Below are 17,383 nucleotides of genomic sequence, written 5' to 3' on the forward strand. Positions count from 1 at the left end.
ACAAAAAGTGAATAAAAAGTTTCAGTTATCTCTCTCTCTCACACACACATACACACACACCAGCAACATTACTCTCTCTATCTCTTCACACACTAACAAAAGTAATTCACATACACATCACACATTCTGTCTCGCACACCCCATCAAACACACACACACACACACACACACACACACACACACACACACTCACTCACTCTCTCTCATACACACACACACACACTCACTCACTCTCTCTCATACACACACACATAGCACGCACATCAATTCTTCCACTTCATGCCAACTTCAAAAGAACTTCACTCATAGTCGCGCTCTCTCTGTCTCATTTGATTTCAGGCCGACTTCAAAAGATCCTCTTTCCACCCATATTAAAAAAATAGAAATTTTTTAGGGAAACCAACAATCATCTTCAAAAATACAAATAAACACACGTGGTTTATAAGTGGTTTGTAAGTGACAGTCGTGTGTTCCCATATTGAAAGATCGCCCAATGTTTTAATGATTAGACAGAAGTCCAATAGAATAGCTCTCAGAAACAGACTACGTACAAATTTGTTCTTCATAACTCCCGAAGCTATTTTCTGACAAGGGGGAGAGGTCAGGAAATTTTCATACCGCTGGAGGCTTTAATCAAAACAGGGGACACGAAATGATAAGGTTGAGAAACGCTGTTATAGATTATGCCTAACCGAAAACGATCACAGTCACATCATCCAAACAAACTAGGTGAAGCCGGGCTTAGCTGCTAGTATACATATATACATATATATATATATATATATAATAATATAGATTTAATCAAAAGATTAAATGTGGTACTTAAAATGTTTGAGGCACCAGAATTTGGTAGGGTAAAAACCAAAAACAAAATCAAGAGATTTGGTGAATAAAATTTGAAGAAAAGCAACAAAAATTCAATAGGTTGTAGCAGTACATATGTTTCATACAAACTTCATTTATTTATGCAGTGAGAACACCACATAAAATGTGCAATGAAAATGTACTCCTCTGAGGAGTACATTTTTTTTTTTTTGCAGTTCAATGCAGAAAAATTTCAAGTACTGCACTACAAGGCCACAAGTGCCTCCCAACTGGCATACACAGGACCTGGAGGTACTGCAATCCCAGAACCACAAACAGTAAGAGACCTGGGCATCAACATGTATAGTGATGCATCATTTCACATGCACATTGTCAAGTTGACAGCAAAGTGCAGACAACTGGCAGGGTGGATACTGAGGACATTCCGAACAAGGGATCAAAAAGTCATGTTGACTCTATGGAAAACATTTGTTCTGAGCTGCCTAGACTATTGCTCTCAAGCGGACAGCAGAACTCGAGGCAATTCAGCATCACTATACAAAAAAGATCGCCACAGTCCAACAGATGAACTACAGGGAGCGACTGAAGGCACTAGGTCTCTACTCCCTGGAGCACAGGCGGGAGAGATATGTAATAATATACATATGGAAAATACTGAAAGGACTGGTGCCAAACTTTGGCATCAAGTACTACAAGAATGCCTGCACAGGTTGCCACTGCATGGTACCAAAGGTACCGTCCACTGCATCTCACATAAGAACGAGGTACTGCAACAGCCTCGGTTTCAGAAGACCTCAGCTCTTTAATGCCCTGCCAAAACATTTGAGAGACCTGCAAGACATGGATATAGAGGTCTTCAAGACAAAACTCAACGCTTTCCTCTCCACGATACCAGATGAACCAATGGCTCGAAATGAGACACAGTTTAGGGCAGCGATGTCAAATTCTCTTATACACCAGATGTGCCATCAAAACTCTTGATTGGACTATATCAGGTGGAGGAGAAGAGCCATGCAAGGAATGTGAAGAGAGCACAGCATAAAGACAGAAAGTCACGGTGGTGCTCCAGCATGACCACAGCCACTTGGCTGAAACCCATAAATAAATAAATAAATAAATAAATATATACATACATACATACACATATATATATATATATATATATATATATATATATATATATATATACACTAGCAGCTAAACCCGGTTTCACCCGGTCTGTTTGGATGATGTGGCTGTGATTGTTTTCAGTTAGGCATAATTTGATGAGAGAGAGGAGGAACTACAGACTTGTGATATAGAGGGCAACTGGGAATTCCTGCTTGACATCTTGTTGAGTACCACAGACCAAATCAGCAGCTGATGCAAAGTCACATCTAAACCAAAGGTGATGTGGTGGTGGAATGATGATGTAGATATGGCCATTGGAGCAAAGAAACATGCTTGGAAGGCCTGGAAGTGTGGGGGTAACAGGGAACTATAACAACTGGCCAGAAGGGAAGCTAGGAGACAGGTATAGCTAGTCAGGGGAGAAGAAGAAAAGAAGTTTGCCTATGTTCAGCAATGTGAGGACCAAAGACTTGAGGTGTTTCGTATTGCATGATAGTGTGTGAAACAAAATTGTGATGTCATAGGAGAGAAATGTGTCTGCATGCATGATGGTGCATTTGCATTTAATGATTCTGCAAAGAAAGAGGTTTGAAAATGCCATTACAAAAGACTGTTGGACATGGAGAATGAATGAGAGAAGGGTCTACCAATTATTGACCCAATTGAGGGACCAGCTATCCGGATTGACAGTACTTTAGTAGATAACGCAATTAAAGATATGAAGACAGGGAAAGCTGCCAGCCCACCTGGAATCATTGCTGAGATGCTTAAAATATCTGGCAGTGTGGATTATGGTCTAGTAACGTGTATTGTAAATCAGGTGGTTCACGAAGGAATCATACCCAATGACTGGTGTAACAGCACCATAGTCAACTGATAGAAAGGTAAAAGTGATGCCTTAGATAGAAATAATTACAGAAGTATCAAATTGTTGGATCAGGTGATGAAAGTTATGGAGAGTGTCATAACTCAACTCATTAGGGAGAGAGTTAGTCTAGATGAGATGCAATTTGGTTTTGTGCTAGGGAGAGGCACCACTAATGTTATATTCCTAGTTAGACAACTGCAGGAGAAATACATAGTCAAAGATAAACCTCTGTATTTTGCCTTTGTTGATTTTGAGAAAGCCTTTCCCTTATCTCCCTATCCCTTATCTCATGGTCAATGCAGAAACTAGGGATAGACGGGTGGTTGGTGAGAGCTGTACAGCCAGACAAAGAGAGCATGTAAGGTGAGGGTTGGCAACGAGTACAGTGAAGAATTCAAGGTACAAGTAGGTGTTCACCAAGGATCGATCCACAGCCTCCTCTCGTTCATCATAGTCCTCCAGGCAATAACAGAGGAATTCAAGGCAGGCTGCCCCTGAGAGATCCTCTATGCTGATGAACTTGTTCTTATAGTTGAATCACTACCAGGACTAGAGGCAGACAAATCACAAATCCCTTCAGGTAGTTGGCCCTGCTGAATCTGTAGAAAAGGTGCAGGTAGAAACTCCATAAGATGTACCCAGTGTAAGTTATGGACACATAAGAGGTGCAGTAATATCAAAGGAAGGCTAACAGGGATAATAGCTTTTGTATGTGGAAGATGCGCAGGTACAATAAACACTGAAAATGTTAAGAAAATAGACACCATCAACTGCCATTGGGGTAAATTAGAGGTAGTAGATAGTTTCTGTTATCTAAGCAACCAAGTTAGTAGTGGAGATGGATGCTCTGATAGTGTAGCTGTAAGTGAAAGGCAGATTGTATGATGCCGGTGCGCAAATGGCTATGCTACACAGCAGTGAAACATGGGCAGTGCACATTTATGTGTACATACATATTCATGTATATATTCAAGTTTAGTCAGACATATTGCCACACTCCAATGTTGTATTCCACGGGTCATATCAAGTAAAACTAGACAATGTGATAAAACAATGAAACAACATAACATAATACAACATTAATATAGCAATAATTTCATGCACATAGTATGTGTTCTAATTAACTGGTGCATTTATGCATATTGGTTAGATCAGCTGTCTATAATTATATGTTCATGTATAGGCTGTCTGTAATGCTATTGTGAGTCTATAGGTGTTGATTGAATAAACAATTCATCATGCAATATATAATCCATGGAAAGCCTCATAGCCAGAATTGCAATATCCTGTGTTGCTGAGCATAGTATGGTGGTGTGTTCATCACTCAGGAAGTAGTAAGTAAAGACAGACACAAATGTATGCAGGACAGTGAGCACATAGGTACCACACAACATAGTAGACCTGTGAAGTATCTCAGTGATGTTTTTCTGCAATGTATATCACAAGGAGTTTACAAGTTAAGGCAAGTTTCAGTTAGTTATCTAAAAATCTAGGTAATCCGTAAATGATGATTAAGTCAGTGATTATACTAAATTGTGCCTATAATATTCTTTTCTACTCTAGGTGCAAGGCCCGAAATTTTTGGAAAGGGGCCAGTCGATTAGATCAACCCCAGTACATAGCTGGTACTTAATTTATCGACCCCTGAAAAGATGAAAGGCAAAGTTGACCTTGGCAGAATTTAAACTCACAACGTAAAGACAGACGAAGGCCCACTAAGCATTTCACCCAGTGTGCTAACATTTCTGCCAGTTCGCTGCCTTTATTGTGTCTATTATACAGTATAAGTGCTTTTCTTAGCATGCAAACATTTTACTATTCATTTATTTATGATCGTTTCCCAGGCCAACAAAATGCATAGTGATTCTTTGGAACATAATCTGCACCTACTGGAAAGAACATCATATGATTGTGCATGCCTTATTATGGACCAAGTCAGATCCTATTTTATCTTATTAGATTTGAGTTGCCACAGGAAATCTACCAATGATGTTGGTTTTATTACACTGTCTAGTTTTATTTGACATGTCTCATGGAATACAACATCAGAGTGTGTTTGTATGTCCAACTAAATCTGGATATATACATGAGTGTGTATGTCCATATAAATATGCACATGTATGTGTGCATTTGTATATACTACGTGCATGAAATTAATACTGTACTAATGTTGTTTCATTATTTACATTGTCTAGTATTAGTTGACATGTCCCAAAGAATATAACATCAGAACGTGTCTAAACTTGGATATATACATATATGAGTATGTACACATAAAGGTGTACATGTATGTGTCTAGTTATATACATATATGTATACATCTGTGACTATATATATATTTAGGTGTTTTTACATGTATGTGTGAGTGCTTATCTTCATACATAAATGTGCATAAAGGCATAAGTGTAAGTGTGAATGTATACATATAGGTACATATGTGGGAGCGAGTGAATATGTATGTATATATAAGCATATGTTGATATATTCATATCCCTCAAACACTACCTAGACTTTCGACCTAACCCCCAACTTGACACATCCACACTTCTTCATCTGGCTGAACTTGTTCTCTCCTTTAACTGCTTCTTGTTCGTGGATGAGTTTTACCAACAGGTCTTGGGAGTAGCCATAGGAACAAGAATTGGGCCCTAACTATGCGAACCTGTTCATTGGCTACGTTGAGGCCTAAACATTTTCAAGATTCACTGGTCCCACACCTGAACTATATGGTCATTATATTGATGACTGTATTAGCGTGATCTCACTCTCCCAGGAACAACTAGACTCCTTCCTCTCTTTTGTCCAATCTTTCCATCCTGCCCTTGAATTCTCCTACACTATTTCCAACACTTCTGTTGCCTTTCTCGACATTTCGGTCAACACACATCACTCTACTCTCACCACCTCCATCCACTACAAACACACCGACTCACACTTATACCACAACTTCTGCTCTTCCCTAACCACACCAAGCTCTCCATCCCCTACTCCCAATTCTTCTGTCTGCACAGGCTCTGCAGTGACAACCATGACTTTGAGACTTAGTCTCAACTCATGGCTCGCTACTTCATCCTTTGTGGATATCCCCTCAGCACTATCCACACCGCCCTTGCCAGAGCACTTTCCATGGACTGTGCATCTGCTCTCTCTCTCCCCGCCCTTACCCGTCTCCCTTTACCTACTACCACACCTTCACCCTGCCTCACCAATGCACCATTCTGTGAGCCTTCTGGTGATTCCAGTCCGACCTATCCACTTAACACATCTTCCCCAACCTACTCCTCTCCTCCTTCAAATGAGCCTACAACCTACGTGACCTCCTAGTCCATAGTTTCTTCCCTAACTCTACCTCCTAACCCGGCTTGTTCCGCTGCTCCCACCCACACTGCTGCACTTGCCCCTACCTCTCCAACACCACCAACCTCACAGACACCCATCATTGTCCCTATCATATCACTGACTCCTTCACCTGCACTTCTAGCAACATCATTTACTGCATCTCCTGCTTTTTCTGTCCTTCTCTGTACATCAATCAAACGAGACGCCGCTTGGCTGACCGGTTTGTGGAACACCTCTGAGCTATCAGACTCGGCAACAACACCCCGGTCTTGCACCATTTCTGCTCTACCATTCATTCATTACAACATCTGTCTGTGTTCAGATTGTCCTTACACAGGGGCCATCTGGACTCCCGCCTTCAGGAGTGAACACTAATTAATCTTTTCTCTTCGCTCCTTTGTGCTACATGGGTTCAACTCCCCTCCCACTTTATCTGACTCCCCTCCTCTCTCCCTCTCACACCTACTTTCTCTCTTCACTCTTACCCACCTTCTCCCTTCATCGTTACCCCTTCTGTCCACACCCCCACCCCTACACATTGCAACCCCACCATCCCTATACATCCCAATCCCACCCTACTCTCACGTACCCTGCCCTAATCACACACCCACCCTTGCATCCTCCACCACACTAGATCATGCCACACCGCACCACACCACACCATACCACCACAACACAACACCACACTACACCACATCGCACCACCCTGCACACACTGGCATTGACCACTTCCCAGAACCCACACCACACCACCACATGTCACACCACATCACACCACCCTGCACACACTAGCACTGACCACTTTCCAGCACTCACACATCAAGATCACCAGCCCCAATCCACACACACACTCTCACATACACATGCATGCACACCTTCATTTTCGGATCACCACTTTATTATCTCCCCTTCTTCCTAGCTCTCCTGTCTGACCATCTCCGTCCAGCTATCGCCATGATTGACCACTAGGCACTAAAGCTTTTTTATTCTCTCTCTGTTTATTTTCTCATGTTCCTTTCTGTTGAAGAGCGTAGGCTTGAAATGTAAAAGACTTTCTCACTTTCCTGAGCATTAAACTAATACACCTGTTTGTTGTTTATACACCTGTCTTTGTCTTGTTTTTTGTAAATTTCAACTATATATATATATATATATATATATATATATATATATATATATATATATACACACCCACACATACAGACCTGATTTATGTGTTTTGTTTGTGTATGAGTATATGCATATAGTTGTGGAATTTCATAGTTTTTGTGTATATATATATGTTTTTTTTCTATGAATCATGTGGTGGCATGAATATGTGTAAAGGGGGAATCTCACATAAATTTATGGGAGCATGTGTCTTTTATGCATAGTATTCATATAATGCATATAATTAATGTTCAGAGAAGAGCTTATGCAGGTTGGAAGGATGAAGTGGATGGGGGGATGGTTGTGCTTGAAATTTTTGAGTATAAATTGTTGCTTGTGCATGCAGGGGGAAGGAGGTTTAAAATGTTCAGTGTTGATGTTATGATATTTAGTTTCATGGTGATGTGCTGCCCTGTCCCTTGTATTTGCTGGCCTTACCTATTAGCTTATATTGAAGGTGCTCACTCCTCTCTAAGTGTCCATACCAGACAAATTTATATCCTACAATAAACCAAATGAGGAAACCTCCTATACTGACAAAGGCTCTAACCAGCCACTGTATATTATCAAATTATTAGTTAATAGTATATGTTTCCAACCTACCCACTGATAAAACTATTTTCAAAAAGCTTCCCAATACTACAGTACCATTTCTGTGGTGCTGTGGAAAGATCAAACTTTAACAGTATTACTTATATTGGACTAAATATAAATAGACCAAGATGGAGACAAAAGAAAATTTTATTGTACAATCCATCATATAGTATGAATGTAGCCATGAATATAGCTAGAAAATTCCTTAAGCTCATACACAACCACTTCTCTCACTTACATGAATACCACAAAATCTTCAACAGAAATGCAATAAAAGTTAGCTGTAGTTACCGCCCCAATACAGGGTTGAGAATTTTCAACTGTTAAAAATAAACATTAGGAACATTCCTCCAAAGATCCAGTAGTTTTAGATCCCTGGGCAACTGTCCCCTGAACAACAGGTTTCTGCATTAGTGCACAAGGCCAGTATTATAGATTTGAATGGAACAACAAAATTGGAATGATGGGAAACACCTTCAAAGAGAGATAAAGGCAGCAGTTGGTTTGCTTCATTCAGTGTTAAAAGCAAAAGACATACAAGATCTTTACCCAATATTGTATGGACACTGAAAGAGAGAATAATGAGCAACCCCAGTATAAGGTCAGAAAATACAGGAGATGGGGCAGCATATGCTAGCTTTGTATCACCGAAAAACTAAATACCATAACAACAACACAGCAATTTAAATTTTAGAGAGAAAACCTTCCCCCACATACACAAGCAACAATTCATACTCTAAAATTTCAAGCACAACCAGCCCCTGGCTACTTTGCCACCACTCCAACCTGAATAAGTTCTTCTCAGGGCATCAATTATATGCATTATATGAAAATTATGCATAAAAAGGCACATGCTCCCATAAATACATGATTCACAGAAAAAATGCATACATACATGCACACACAAACTCATGAATTTACAACCCCATAGACCAAGCTTGGCATCAAAATCTATTAAACTCCACAATTATGTGCACATACTCATATACAGACAAAATGCATAATGCAGGTGTGTATGTGCATGTAGATGTGTGTACATGCACAAGAATTCCTGTTAACAACTTCCACACTAATGGTAAGCAAGTGATTGGTCAATAATTGCTAGCTGTATTGCTCTTGCTTTTGTCTTTCATAAGGAGAACTTTTCTCCCTCTAGTCATCCAATTTGGTATTATTCCTCCATTCAAGCAATCCTGAAGTTGTTTCCTCAGTCTCTCATGTAAGCTACTGAATTTCTTTAACCGATGCCCTTGAACCAAATCTGGTCCTAGACCCTTCCAATTCGGTATTTTTTGTAACACTTTACTCATTAATGCACCAGTTAGTCTTAGTTCTGGCTGCTTCTCACTCACTAATTCTTCCCTCACTTTCTTTAACTATGCTGTATCTCCATTATAATTATGCTGTATCTCCATTATAGCTTATCCTGAATATTACTCCAGAACTTTCTAGCTTCTTCTACATTAGGTTTCTCATCATCTGTACTTTCTTCTCTACCATTTATTTGGCTACAAAATCTCTGGTCTGCTGCAAATACTGATCTATTCTTTTCTGATATCTGGAAAGCTCACCTACTACTGCTTTGATACACTGTTTCAACTCTTCTATGACTGTCCCAAATCCTTTTTCTTTGACTATCTTTTCTCAAGAAAAGATTTAAATTTTGTGTTTCCCAACTTGTCTAGTTTCTATTCTATTCACATCTTGTCTTAATGCCTTCACTTTGTTTTGTAATCTCCTTTTCTACATTTGCTCTTTCTAATCTTTCTTTGAGGAATACCTAATCTTTTAATAACTACTACTCTTCCTGCATAGATCAATAAGTTAGCTTCATCTATATTTTTAGTATCTATCCTACTGATAACAGAATCTACTTTCCTAGTCATATCTAGCAGCTTTTCTTCTGTTGGTACCTTTTAATGCTGGCAGTATTTTTTTTCTTTACTCATTGCTTTGTGCAACTCATCTAACATCTTCTGATCTTCCTTACTTAAATCGCTCAAGCTGCTGGTGTCAGTTGTCTCTTCCTGATTGATAGTGCTATTATTATTTTTTTCCTTTTGGTTCTTCTTTGGTTTGGACTGTATCTTTTATGTGTTGTTTGGCCTGGCCTTTCTTTTCCAGTTCTCTTGTGATCTCTCCCACCTCCAATTCTGTCGCCCACTTTCTTCTCCTAATAACATTAGGTTGGTCTACTAGTCTCTGCTCAGTCACTTTAAACATACCCGTCTCTACCCAAAGTGTTAACATGTTTTCTATGACTCCTTTTGGGTTCACTTTCTAAGTAGCACAGCATCACTATCCTGTTTTCTTTACTGATCCACTTCCTCTTTCTTACTCTATTATCTGCTGATGTTGTCTTAGGATAACAGCTGTAGTCAGTATGCCTTGGTACTGTTGTACAGTGAAACTGTATACTCCTCCCAGTAAAAAGTGGTAGGAACCAGCCATTATAAACAGACCAGTAGCCAATTGTCAAGAGAGGGTCAAGAGTTGATGAGTTGTGACTCAATAGTTCTAGTTGGCATCTTGTGGAGCTATCAGTGATAGTAAGACAGAAGAAGTGAGTGTATTACTATTCCAGTACGAAGAGATACAACGGTATCCAATAACTAGTAACTATTGTGGCTACTAACATAAAACAACAACTTCAGTACAACAGCAGTCACACATCACACCAGTGAGGAACCCACTTTACAACTGTGTTGATGAGGAAAAACAAATTTACATGGAGTGAAAAAAACACACATTCACGCAGAGAGTTTAAACTAATTCACGTGGAAAATTAAATAACTCAACAAAAAAGAAACAAAAATCTTGTGCAAACTTACAAAAATCATAAAATATCAAAGACTTGTTAGCTGGGGTAGTTGAGTTTCAAAAACAGCAACAACAACAACTCAAGGAACACCAAGAACAACAACAAGGATTGCAGCAGCAAATGTTACAACTAATGAAGTTGATAACCAAACCAGAGAATACAGTTTTGCCTGACCATGTAGCAAATTCCATAAGCAAATTCAAATATGACCCCGAAGAAGGAGTAACCTTCGAGGCTTACTTTCAAAGATTTGAACAAATTTTTGAAAAAGAATGTCAGGATTGGATGAAATGAAAATGCATCTACCTTTAAGAAAGCTAGTGACAGCAGAGCATGAGAAATATAGTAACTTCATATTGCCAAAAAAAGCATCTATACATAAATTTCATCGACACAGTTGACATTTTGTGCAAAATGTTTAGTGAAAAGAGTTCACTGTTTAATACTAAATGGAAATATTTAAACATAGAAAAGAGTGAAGATGAATATTTCACTACTTACACAGGCAGAGTCAACAAAGAATGTGAGAGATTTAGACTGGATATGCTTACTCCAGATTCTTTTAAGTGTTTGATTTTTGCACAAGGATTGACAGATAAAAGAGATGTAGAAATCCAAACGAAAATTCTAGCAAAACTGGAAATGAACCAGGATTTGACATTGCAGAAACTGTTGGAAGAGTGTGACATGATATTAAAATTAAGGCATGACATGGAAGAAATTCAACAGAAAGAGTGCTTTCACATAAGACCAGTGCAAAAAAGTCAGAAGACAAATAAAGTATTGCAGGAAAAACAGAAAAAATATTGGGATGTAGACCCATGTATGGCATGTGGTAGGATGTACCTGAAAAAAGATTGTCCATATAAAAAATCAAAGTGTTTTCACTGCAGGTTTACAGGACATATAAAATTGCACTGCAAAACTAGAATGATAGGAAAATGGAACAAAAAAGAAAAGATAAATAGTTTGTCAGCAGGAAAAGTTGTGACCACAACAAACAGAAAATTCATGAATGTGAGAATTGAAAACACTAAAAAAGTGAATGTTTATGGGTTGAATTGAAAAACCAAATAAGTGATTGTTTATGGATTGAAAAAATCCATAAATTTACTTGGCACTGAATGTATGGAGAAATTTAATTTATGGGATACACCCATAAGCATTTTGTGCAATAACATAAATGGAGCAGTCGAATGATTGAATGAGGTCAATGAACTGAGACAAAAAACGAAAGAAACTTTCCTAAAAGTTTTTTTGAAAGGTTTAGGTTGTTTCACAGATAAAAAAAGCAAAGAGTGCTATCAAAGAAAATTCAACACCTATTTTCAGGCCCAAATGGGACATGCGGTTTGCCGCGCTAGACCCGGTCAATAAAGAACTAGAAAGGTTGGAAAGCCTGAATATAATTGAAAAGATTGACCATGCAGACTGCACCAGCAGTCTGCATAAAAAAAAAATAATAAGCTAAGAATGTGTGCAGACTTCTCAACCAGATTAAACGACCATTTACTCACACACAATTACCCACTACCAAGCCCAGAAAAGTATTTGCTAAACTAAATGAAGGGAAAATTTTCTTGAAGTTAGACCTCTTAGAGACATTCCTTCAAATTCAGTTAGAAGAAGATTGCATGCATATACTAACAATCAACATGTTCAGATGACTGCTGTTAATGGATGCAATGGTAAGTGATTACGACTTCACCATCGCCTACCTTGATGAAATTTTGATAAAGTGCAAGTCTTGGGTGTAACACATTGAACACATAAAAAAAAATATTTGAGACAATAAGTGAATATGGGCTAAAACTGGCAGAAGAAAAATGTGAATTTTTGATTGAAAAAATAAAATACCTAGGTCAAGTAATTAACAAAAGTGGACGCAGACAGGACCCATCAAGGGTGACAGCAATACAAAATATGCTGCCTCTGACAAATGTGACAATGCTACAAGCATTCTTTAGGCTTGGTAAATTATTACTAAGTGTATATCCCGAATATACATAAGGTAAAGGCACTACTTAAAGAATTCAGTTAGAAGAAGATTGCATGCATATACTAACAATCAACATGCACCGTGGATTGTACATGTTCACATGTTCAGATATAAAATAATGCCAAATGGATTTGAACAAAGAAATGCCAGAAAGCATTTAACGAGTTAAATCTGTTAACTTCAGACTTGTATCTTATGTATTTCAACCCAAAGTTAGAGATAATACTAGCTATAGATGCTAGCAAGTATGGGATAAGAGCCATGCTCCTACACAAGGATAATGATGGCAGGAGAAAGACCATAGCTCACACATCAAGGACATTATTGCTGGTGGAAAAGCACTATAACCAGATTGAAAAAGAAGCATTGGCTATTATATTTGGCATGAAAATGTTCCACAGGTTCATTCACAACAGACGTTTTTGGTTGCAAACGTACCATAAAACTCTAATAACGATATACAGATCCAAGAAAGGAATCCCGACACACAGCAAACAGACTGAAGTGTTGGGGTACCATTCTATTTAACTACGATTATAGAATGGAATACCGGCTTTCAAAAAAGTTGGGGCATGCTGATGGTTTGTCTAGATTAGTTCCAAGAAATAACGAACTGCTGGAGGACACCATAATAGCAGCGCTAAGAGTGGACATGGAAACAAAAGAAGTGATGTGGAACTTCATGCATGAACTACCAGTAACTTTGGAAGAAATAAAAAGAAATGTGAGAAATAACAAATTTATTAATGAGACAAAAAGAAAACTGGTTAACAAAAGGAAATACAGAAAGGTTTGATGCAAAGAACCACCAAGATGTGAGTATGTACTCTATATGTGATGGTGTACTAATGTACACTCAGAGGATGGTCACACCACAGATATTACAGAAGAGAATGCTAACAGAGTTCCATGTGGGACACCCAAGCATCTCCAGAATGAAAGTGCTGATGTGAAGTTTCATATACTGGCCAAGCATGGACAAAGAAGTTGAAAACTTGGTTAGATGTTATTTGGTAGACACTAAAGAATTGTGTCAATGCAGCATCAGCTACTAGTTCATTTCTAGATTTTTTTCAGTGTCCTCTTAAATGTGTCATGAAACATTCCACTAGTCCATTTGATCTTGGATGGTATGGTGGAATAGTAATATGTTCCATTGCATGCATTTTGCAAAAGTTTTAAAATTCCTTTGACATGAAGTGTGTTCCATTATTGGACACTATAGTGTCTGGGATGCGATAGCGCACAAAAATTCCATCCAGAAATTCCAACATTACTTTGTAGGTTGGCTTCCTACATTTACATATTTCCAGCCATTTTGTGTAACTATCCACAACTATTAGATAATATCCTCCATTTAACGGTCCCGTGAAGCCTATGTGTAATCTTGACTAAGGTATGTCAGTGTTCAGTCCAAGGTTGAATTTTTACAGGTGGTGCCTATGTTGCCAGGGCACAAGCTCTGCAGGCTTTCATCAATTTTTCAATATCCTGATTCATATTTGGCTAGTAAACATAGCTTCTCACCAATGCTTTCATTCTTGCGATTCCTGGGTGTCCCATGTGGAATTCTGTTAACATACGGTTTTGCAAAGAAACCCTCTGAGCATACATAAGTACGTCATCACATATGGAATATCATCTCGAAATTGTGTTACACTCAGTTTTTGTATTTGTTTCAAACTTCACTATTTTTTTGATTTTTATTATGAACACATCTTTCTCTGCTTTAATTTTTATTTCTTCTAAAATGACAGGTAGTTTGTGTACTACATTGCAGAGTATATTTTTTATTTCGATTTCGGCTTTTAATGCTGCTATTACCATGTCCTCTAATGGTTCATTGTATTTAGGAATCAATCCTGACAGCTCATCTATGCGTCCTATTTTTTTTGATAGTAGAAATTCCATCTTAAAATCCTAATGTAGCAGGATCATCCCCTAGTGCTGCAATCGGTTGGCTGTATGTGTGGGGATACCCTTTTTCGATCCGTAAATTAATAACAATGGGCAGTGATCTGTTTGTAAACCGAATTTCCCTCCATGTATGAATTTGTGAAATTTTTTCACTGCAAAAATAATGGCTAGTACGTCCTCAATTTGGCTGTAGTTTTTTTCAGCTACCAACAATGAACTTGAAGCATGAGCGATGGGTTTTACACTACCATTTTCATACTTGTGTAAAATTACCACTCCTATACCACTTTCGCTATCATCTGATGCTACTACTATTTAAAAATTTAGATCAAAGTGCGATTATGACAGTTCCAATGTTAAAACTTTTAAAATTTCTTTGAATGCTTTTTGACACCTATCTGACCAAAACCATTTTACGCCTTTTTGCAATAGGTTGTTTAGGGGTGCTCTTAGCTCATGTATGTTTGGTAATAGTTTGTGAGCCCTATGAATGCTTGTAATGTTGTAATATTTTTTATTGTCATCTATCTTGAAGGATCTGGCCTGCAACCATTCTTATCGATAACTTGCTCAAGATATTTTATTTCTGGGATGAAAAATTTGAATTTTTTCTTGCTAAGTTTGAATCCAAACTCCTTTATCTTCTCAAAAACCATTTCAACATGTTTCTTATGTTGGCCACTAGACTCAATGTTTATGAGTATGTCATCCAAATATGCTATAGTGAAATCCGTATCTGTTGGAAAATACTAGGTGTCACTTTTATCCTGAAAGGAAGTCAATTGAATTTATATAAACCTTTATGCATGTTTATTGTTAATAATTTTGAACATTCTTCCTCGACTTGTAACTGTAAATATGCCTCTGACAAGTCCAATTTTGAGAAAAATTTCCCTCCATTGAGTTTCGCAAAAATTTCCTCTGCACTTGGTAGTGTATAATTGCATGTCCTTAAACATTCATTCAAATCTGTTGAAAAGTCCGTGCATACTTATATTTTGATATTGTTTTTCTCTACATAAACAGTTGGTGCTGCCCGTTCTGAATAATCAACTTTTTCTATAACTCCAAGTTTTTCTAGCTTATCTGATTCCCCACTGATTTGAAAGGTACAGCTTGCTTCGATTTAAACACCAGTATGGCATGTTCTTTTACTTGAAATTTTACTTTTCTCTTGATGCATCTACCTAATTCTTCTGAAAAAACATCAGGAAAAATCTTTTTCAATTTCATTTAAATCTTTTGACACCTTGTTTGAACTGGCATTATAACTGTTTACATTATTGCAAAAAATATTTATGGGGAGGTTCCATAAGTTAAACAATTCTATCCAGTCTGTACCAAAAAGGTTTGTTATATTTTTTGATACAAAAACTTTAGCCTTCAAAGTTTACCCACGAAATGTTACCTCACTAATCATTTTTCCCAGAAATTGTAATTGTTTTCTTGAGATGCCTCCCGGCATTTTTGCAGTTTTTTTCAATGTAAGCCATCCCATTTTTTTCCATGTGTCCTCGTTAATTATTGTGATGTCACTACCTGTGTCCACCAGTAGTCTCGTATTCACATTATTTATTTTTATAGAGACAAATTTTCTTTTTTGTGCCTCGCTTTGCATTTGTGTTGACAATACTTTTTCTCTCAAATTGTTTTCGTTTGACTTTTTTGTTTCATCCAACAATGTGAATTCTTGTGCCCACATCCAAAACATTTTAGATTCTTAAAAGGAAAGTTTCTTTTGAAATGTATTTCTCCACATCCATAATATGGTTTTGGTTTTGATTGTTGTTATTCTTTTTTTGAATCCATTACCGGTTGACACATATGTATATTTGAATAATCTGTTTCAATTTTTTTCTGTCCTGTCATAGATTCATAATTCTTTGGCATTCTTCAGCCACTATTTGTAGGGTTAGTTTTGAATCTTGTTCAAGCTTTGTCAATATTTGAGCCCTTGTCTCTGCATCTTTACTTGCCGTTAATCCTTGTACGAAGATTAAACATTTAAACATGTCTGGGCTTAATTTGTTGAGTTTAAATTTTTCACATTCTCTATTTACGATTCTGGCATACATGACAAAATCTTCCATTTCTTTTGTTTTTCAAATTCAAACACTCCCAGCGAATATTAAATAGTAAACTTCTTTCAATGAATATTTTAGGCAATAGTTTAATTGTTTCCTTGAAACAAATTTCGGATGGTTTTCTCAGCAAGATGTAATTACAAAACTTTTCATGTTCTGCTTAAAAGAAGATATACCTTCTTTTTGTCTGTCCAGCTTTTACACTGTTCTTTGAAGATTCCTTCATACCTTCTGAAGTATGCAAAGAAAGTAATCCCTTCTGGATTATACGTGAATTCTTCAATTGAATTAGCAACCACGTCTGACTGCAACAATAATTCCAACAACTGTTGATTTTGTTGTTGTTGTAGTTACTGTTGTACCTGTTCTTGATGCTTCTGTTGTTCTTGTTGTTGCTGCTGTAGTTGCTGTTGCAACTGTTTCTCTTGTTGTTGTAGTTGCCGTTGCAACTGAACCACAGAAGCTAATAGGTCTTCTATTCTAAGAACGTGCACTGTGAGTTTCGAATGTCTCGTTGACACTATTATGTCCTTCTTTAAACTCATTGTATATGCCACTTTATAATGTGGACTTATAACAAGATTATGATAATACAAACACATAAAAAAACAATATCTCTTGTTTAAGACTTCTACAACTGTCTTTACAAAATGCCTGCACACACCACACTGTCCCTC

The 17,383-nt window shown here is 37.6% G+C and overlaps 1 protein-coding gene across 1 annotated transcript in view; it reads right to left on the bottom strand.

Moving 5' to 3' along the window:
* LOC106869597 (HORMA domain-containing protein 1) overlaps positions 1-17,383 on the bottom strand; it is a 660,018-nt gene that overhangs the window by 143,079 nt on the left and 499,556 nt on the right. The gene's annotated exons all lie outside the window — the stretch shown is intronic.

Source organism: Octopus bimaculoides, chromosome 5, assembly GCF_046866305.1.
Source record: "Octopus bimaculoides isolate indiv1 chromosome 5, ASM4686630v1, whole genome shotgun sequence".
Taxonomy (NCBI): Eukaryota; Metazoa; Mollusca; class Cephalopoda; order Octopoda; family Octopodidae; genus Octopus; species Octopus bimaculoides.